The sequence below is a fragment of the Zeus faber genome (assembly GCF_960531495.2).
Source record: "Zeus faber genome assembly, chromosome: 8".
Classification (NCBI taxonomy): Eukaryota; Metazoa; Chordata; class Actinopteri; order Zeiformes; family Zeidae; genus Zeus; species Zeus faber.
This window is the reverse complement of record NC_137195.1, coordinates 15,447,027-15,454,526: the sequence shown is the minus strand read 5'-3', so window position 1 is coordinate 15,454,526 and position 7,500 is coordinate 15,447,027. Positions and strand designations below refer to the sequence as shown.

General features: G+C 47.4%; 1 protein-coding gene across 1 annotated transcript in view; it reads right to left on the bottom strand.

Moving 5' to 3' along the window:
• Positions 1–7,500, bottom strand: part of pou2f2b (POU class 2 homeobox 2b) — a gene marked incomplete at both ends in the record, with an annotated part of 39,532 nt that overhangs the window by 24,267 nt on the left and 7,765 nt on the right. The window lies entirely within an intron of this gene.

Here is a 7,500-nt window from a genome sequence, read left to right as displayed (position 1 = left end):
AATGGAACTGGGGCGGGTGGGGGACGAGGGACAGGGCGAGTGCACAGGTAGGGGGGCTTGGCTGTAGGGCCTCCCTTTGTCCCCCTGAAGAAAAACCAAAATGGAGGAATCGCAGTGGAACAATGGGCAGGGAAGTGGAGAAAGGCAAGTGACAACCAGTGCTTAGTAAAAACATCCCGCCGACACACACACACATCCGCACAAGCACACACACGCACACACACACACACACACACACACACACGCGCACGCGCGCACGCACACACACACTAATCCCTCATCAGACCTCATTGAGTGGAGTGCCCACTCACTACTCACTTCCGGTTCTTACTTACATGTCTGTGGATCCTTGGCCCCATTGCCCTGGCAACTCAGACCCCACAGCACGGCCACACACACACACACACACACACACACACACACACACACACACACACACACACACACACACACACACACACACACGCACGCACACACCGTGTCCGTCGTCCTTTCGTTTATTGAGCATCACAACCTGATAGATTTTCGCCTCCTCTCCTCCTACTCCTTTGATAACTTATGACACCAAAGGGGAAGTTATTGTCCGAAAAAAAAAGTTGATATAAGAGCAAACAAATAGGCTGGATAAAATAAAAAAATAAACAAAACAAAGACTCTGAATAGGGGAGCCGGGATGGATATTGAGGAAACCTTTGGTAAGGGCATAAAATGTCAGGTTTGACAAATGACCTTTTAAACATGGAGCAGATGTAGAGAGTCATGTACACAGTGGGCGGAAGGCAGCTCAACTGTCTCTCTCTTAATGGCTTCAGAAAAGATAGCAGTGCCGTTCCCTGTTGTGAAAAATAGAACTAAATACATTTGCTCAGGAATGAGGAGGTGACATTATATTTCCTCTCAGCCAAATTGAAGTGATTTACGAGACGGAATTCAATTTTCCCCCAGCTGGAAACACACAGGACCAAAGTCAACAGAAACAGTGGCAGATGTTAAATAATGTGCCCGAGAACGGGAACAATGTGATTTGGGAAAGGTTAAAAAAAGAAAAATATTACGCCGCAGAGCGGATGGACAAAGGAAAAACAACGAGAGGGAGAAGAGGAAAAAAAGAGGAAAAAAGTTATAAATGGAAAAGTGATGGAGAGGGAGGGAGAGAGAGAGGGAGAGAGAGAGGGCGCAGGACAGGGATTACAGGTGTAGAGTTATGCACGCATGACATCACAGGACCCTCAGCCCTACAGCAATGGGCACCTTGGAGACTGTCGCTAAGGGAACAGAGAGAGGGAGAGAGAGAGAGAGAGAGAGAGAGAGAGAGAGATAAAGCAAAAGGGATGAGTAGAAGAGGTATAGTCGGTCAAGAAATTACTCAAGGCAAAAGACTCAGAAGGCAGAGGGGACGACGGCCGTCAAAACACTCCTCCGACGCCAGCGGCGGGAAAAATAAGAAAATGACGGAGGGAGGACGGAAAAGTAAGTCGGCGCAAGTCACGTGTGGGAGGAAAGGCGTATAAATTGCCTCGGCGGGCTCGGTGCTCACCTGTCCTATTCAACAAATAAGGTGCCTTTGCTCATGAAGGGGTGAGAATGTGAGCTCCATCACGGCTATAGCCGGCTTTCTCCTTCCCCTCCATATACGGTGACCTCTCGGCCACTCCGGTCATTTAGAGAGGGGAGATTTAGTGCGGCACCGACGCCTGCGCGATGGCTCAAATTGTCTCGATGAAAGAGAGGCGGCGCTGGCCTCAGGTCGCCCGCTTTAACACATGGAGAAATATTGATAGAAAAAAATGGCCTGATGGACAAGGAGAAGCCGGTTAAATAGAAGAGAGGCTTTAAAGCTATTAATATATATATGGGTGGAGGTCATTTTGACCATACGTGGTTTGAAAAAAAAAAAAAAAGAGAAAAAGGGTTTTTGGCCTCGCAGTGTGTTAGCGCCACGGATACTGGTGCAGGAGGCCACAATAAAAAAACAGAAAAAAGATTTTTGACCCGAAGGCTTTCCTTTCGACCCAAAACAGCTCTGGCCCGACCATTAGAGACACACACACACCTACGTGCACGGCGGCTGAATGGAAATGTTGTTTTTTTTTAAATCGTGTCTTCGCCGCTTGGCCCCTTCATCTCGACTCTCTGAAAACTCAAACAAACTTTCCACCTTTTTCTGAAAACTAAAAGACATCAAAGCAGAGATACAGCGTCATATTTACATTCAATGAAAAACACACACACACACACACACACACACACTCAAAAGAAACAGCATATGGTCTTTTTGCATCACCAAAGCTCTGCAGAGTGTATGCACATAACAAATGTCCACAGTCAGCTTTGCAGCACATTCGCAATATAATATACATATCAAAGGGATAGATTTGGTGTGCAATATAGATTTGGTATGTATGCATAATATGTGATCAATATCTATAGCTGAATAAAACATGGTGCCAGGTTTTGACAGGTCGATTTGAAATGGAGATACTATGCTAATACAAAAGGCTTCAGTGAGATTGGCCCTGAACCTCCCACATGCCACTAGTTCTCACCTGCACTCTCCATAATGCATGAGCATACAGCATATATATATAAATATATACTGTATATATATATATATATATATATATATATATATATATATATATATATATACACACACACATATATATATATATATATATACACACATATATATATATATATATATACACATATATATATACACACACATCACACACACCAAGAGGACAAACCCCATCTTGTGATTTTCATATTGTAAACAAAAAACAAACACAAAACAAATCTATAAATATAAATAACAATTAAATGGCATTACTCTGTTAAACGCTGTGGAAAATGTTTTCCAGGGCTTGGATTAAAGCCGTGGAAGAGCCAGTAAAAAAAAAAAAAAGTAAAGGGAAAAAGAAAAAGGAAAAAAAAGCTGGAATACAGCGAGTGTTTTCCTTCTGTGAAGAAATGTTGTCAGGAACACAGAGTTTGATCAAGACGCTGGTGAGCCGCTGCTGAAATTCCAGCTTTCAGCAGCGGGGATGGGGTCATGGCTACTGCACGGCTCGGTGTGTGTGTGTGTGTGTGTGTGCGTGCGTGCGTGCCTGCGTGCGTGCGTGTGTGTGTGTACGCGTTAATCAGCAAGCCGAAAACATCAACCAACACACAGACACAAATACCAAAACATGACCATGGAAGGACAGTACTTAACACAAGGGTGTAATAGATTATTGAAGGCTGTGTGAATAGAGGTGGAAATAAAAAGTATCAAGTCGGGGGTGATGAATAGTGTCGCTACAACTGAAGCCAATCACATATTAGAGCGGGGTATTATGGTATGTTCCATGGCATAACATAGTATACGTACCTACCATATAGGGTGTGTCAATTGTAAAAGACAACTTTATTTACTAACCTTCCCTTCCTCTCGCTCTCTCACTCTCTCTCCTTCTTCCTCTCCCCCTCTCGCCCCTCTCTCTCCTCTCTCTCTCTCTATCTCTCTCTCTCTCTCTCTCTCGCTCGTTCTCTCTCTCCCTGCTTCCATTGGTCTTTAACCTTGGCCTCTGGTGCTTCTGCCTATAGCAATAAAGTCACCCCTCCTCCTCTTTGCCTCTACCTCTCTCCCCCTCCCTCCTCCCCCCCCCCCCCCCTCCAGTCTTTCTCTTGCTCCTTCCCTCTTGCCCGTGTGTGTGTGTGTGTGTGTGTGTGTGTGTGTGTGTGTGTGTGTGTGTGCGCGTGTGCGGAGCCCCCACCCCACCCCCCACAGCACCGCTGTTGTCCACTGTTCTGCTCATTCATAGTAAACACTATTGATTTTCAGCAGGGAAAATAAAAAAAGCCATGAATTTTAATGTTCCTATCTGTCCCCTTCTCCATCTCTTCCTCTCCCCCTGCCCCCCACCCCCCACCCCCTGGCCCTTCTTCTATCCTGAGGGGAGGATAAAGAGATGGGGATCGCGAATGCATTTGTGTGTGTGTGTGTGTGTGTGTGTGTGTGTGTGCGGTGTGGGTGCGCGCGTGCTTGTGTGTAGCATGCATGAGTGTATGTGTGCACCGTATGTGTGAGTGTAAGGTGGAGGTGGGGGTGCATTTCTCATTTCCCAGCTGTGCCTCTCTCACCCCCCCCCCCCCCCCAACACACACACACACACACACACGCGCACACACACAATAACCCCCTCCAACACCTTGGTTTCACCCCCCCACACACACACACCTCTCTCTCTCTCTCTCTCTCTCTCTCTCCCTCTTGCTCTCTTTCTCTCTCTCTCTCTCTCTCTCTCCCCCTCTCTCGCCCTCGCTCCCCTCACTCCTACTGGGTTCCACTCTGGGGATTGGTAGGAGACAAGGCAAGCTCATACATACAGACGGATGATCGTCACACACAGATAGGGAGTCCTGTCCTACCTTACTGCTGAACACACACACACACACACACACACACACACACACACACACACACACACACACACATACGCATGCAATTGCAAACACTTGCACATGCACATGCAGAGAGCACGGCTGATAAAAATAACCCCCTCACTCAAGGCCATGTATGAGCAGGACAAACGTAAAGACATCCCCCGAACGCTCTGATCGCCCCTCTGATGCCGAAAGCGATACGGGCATCACACCCAAAGCCTCGTCACACTCATCACAGCCGCCTTTCTTAGACTTCAACTTCCTTTCAAGTCTCTCTCTCTCGCTCTCTCTCATTTATTATGTTGCGCCCTATTTTTACTTCTCGTCCTCCAGCTCATTATATGGCCTCCACCTTTTAACACGCCGGCCCTTCTTTTTCCTCCGCCTCTCTCTCTCTCTCTCTCTCTCTCTCTCTCTCTCTCTCGCTCGCTCGCTCTCTCTTTCTCTGTGCCTCTGTCTCTCTCTACTACCCCGTGTATTGATTTTGCTATAAGCGGTGTCCCGGTTGCGACAGGGCAGAGCAGACAGACAAAGGCAGACTTCATCAAGCGCCGCTAAACACGGAAGCCATCTCTTCAATAATCACTCCATTATACAAAAGACAATGACAACGGAGGAAAGCGTCGGGAGTATTGATAATCGCCGGGGCGTTGAATGGAGGAATAGAACACAAGAAGCGAAGGGCGTTTTTGAGTATTTTCGATTGCCGTGCCGTGTTTTGTGTTTTATTTGAAGGGAAGCAGACAGTCGGCTCCTGTTTTGGTTGTTGGATCCATCCGCGGGAAGAGCCAAGCGGGGACGACAAGGTGACAACAGAGGAGAATGGAGGCGAAGTGCCGTTGCTAGAGAGTTCCAGAGGCTTCAATGGGGAAATTACTACACTCGGATTGCTCACTCAGTGCAGAAGCACCGTCTCGCAGTCAAGAGCATCTGTGCACGTTGTGAATGCAAGCACACACACACACGCACACACGCACACACACACACACACACATGCGCACACACGGCTCTGACCATGTCTTAAAATGAACATTGTTTTATATATACAGCATATGTAATACTCTATACACCTTAAAACCGTGAAGAAATATCAATTGTTTTCAAAGAGTGTGTTAGAGCACGTTGGTGTGTGTGCATGTGTGCAGAGTTGCATGTGTGAGTGCACGTGTGTGTGTGTGTGTGAGTGGATATGTGTGTGTGTGTGTGTGTGTGTGTGTGTGTGTGTGTGTGTGTGTCTGTGTGTGTGTGTCTGTATGTGTGAGTGCATATGGGTGTGTGTGCGTGTGAGTGCACGTGTGTGTGTGTGTGCATGCAGACAGTTTTCTTCTCCACTTAATCTCTCGCTCCTAATTCAGAGTGCACGGTGAGCCGCCTAATAGGCTGTGACTGGGAAGCCTTGTGCAGCGCTAGCTAGCTAGCCGCTAATGAGCGGGCCGCCACAGCCGGAGAATCAAAGAGCTTCATCAGCCCTCCTAATTACTATAAACCTTGTTAGCTGGCTGCGCGAGCAACATCTGCTCTCGCCGGGTGAAGATATCGGGGTGTAGCACAGACCGTGCATGACCAAGTAAGAATCAAAGAGATGTGTTCCTCCACACCCAGGACGCTGGACTCCATTGTTATGGACAGCTTCCAGGGGCAGCTTGTTACTAGTCACCTTAAAGTGGTAATCTGTCATTAAAAAACAAAAATCCCCCGCATGATATTTTTCCTATATTTATTTTGGTCGGCACTTCACAACAAACGTCAATTCAATGCATTTGCGTTGTGCGGGTGCTCCTCTATACGGTATAGTTTCCATTGTTGGTGGCGGGGTCCGCCTCCCCAGCAAGAACTCAAAGGTCGAGCACCCTCAAATATCATACACCACTAAAAGACATATATATATATATATATATATATATATATATATATATATATATATATATATATATATATCATAAAATAAAATGACCGCCTTAGAGCGCATAAGGGTAAATGTTGGGTAATGTTTAATTAATTTATTTATTTTTTATTTCAGTTTTGAATGGACTTCTGGGACTCGGAGCGTAACCCGCCCACCCCAGACGATCTTACGGATTGCCATTTTAACCGAAATGAAAGAACGAGAACAGGGTGATAATCCCCCAGACGGATCCCATTCGCACCTTATTGGTGATCAAAAATCAACGTTGCCGTGAGCAGCCGTCGCAGGGTGGGCCCGTCTGCGCCTGATCCGGGGGTCCTCCCCCCAGTCGGTACCGGTGTCGGCGTGAGGGCGCTGACGCCACCGGTCTGCGGAGCAGCAGGTGTGTGGACAGCAGGTCGCCATGTAGTCCTGTCTCTTTGCCCCCCCTCCTCTGATCAAAGCACTTCCTTTCAATCGCCTCTGTCTCGCCCTCTGTTGCTCTCCATTCCTGCTCCCCGAGCCTCCACCCGCTCCCCAAATCATAATTTGACTGATGATTACACCCGTCACTCAAGGCAGCATGTGGCCAATTAGCACGAGGGGTGACGGGGCGGGGAGAAGGGCCAAATGGCCTGTGTTGATGGAGGCGGAGGATTCTTTTTTTTTTTTTTTTTTTTGGTGGGGGGGGTTGTTGCAGTTTATGTTTTGCGTTTCAATCAGGCTCCTTTTTCCTGTTATTATCCTAGTTCTGGGAGAAACAAAAATACACTTTAACTCTCCCTGTCACTGTCCTTCTTCTCCGCTCTCTCTCTCTCTCTCCCTGTTCTCGTCTCACACTATCTTGGCCACTCTAGTATCTCGCCATGTTCCAGGGTAATCACAGACTCATTTAAAGTCACTTTTATACACTACCGCTGACTGTTGGTTAAGAGTGCGGCCGCGGACCAGGCTTTTATGGGCCTTAATGTGTCCTGCAGACACTTTAGCAACCAGGCCACTGCCACCAATGATTGGGAGAGGGCGGGAGAGAGAGAGAGAGAGAGAGAGAGAGAGAGGGAGGGAGAGAGAGAGGGGTATGAAAAAAAAAGGAGAGACAACATATGAGGCCAACAGCCGTGGCAACTTAAACAAGCTGGAAAAAAAGCGTGGGGAGGAGGAGGGGGGCAAAGAGGATGAAAGAAGAG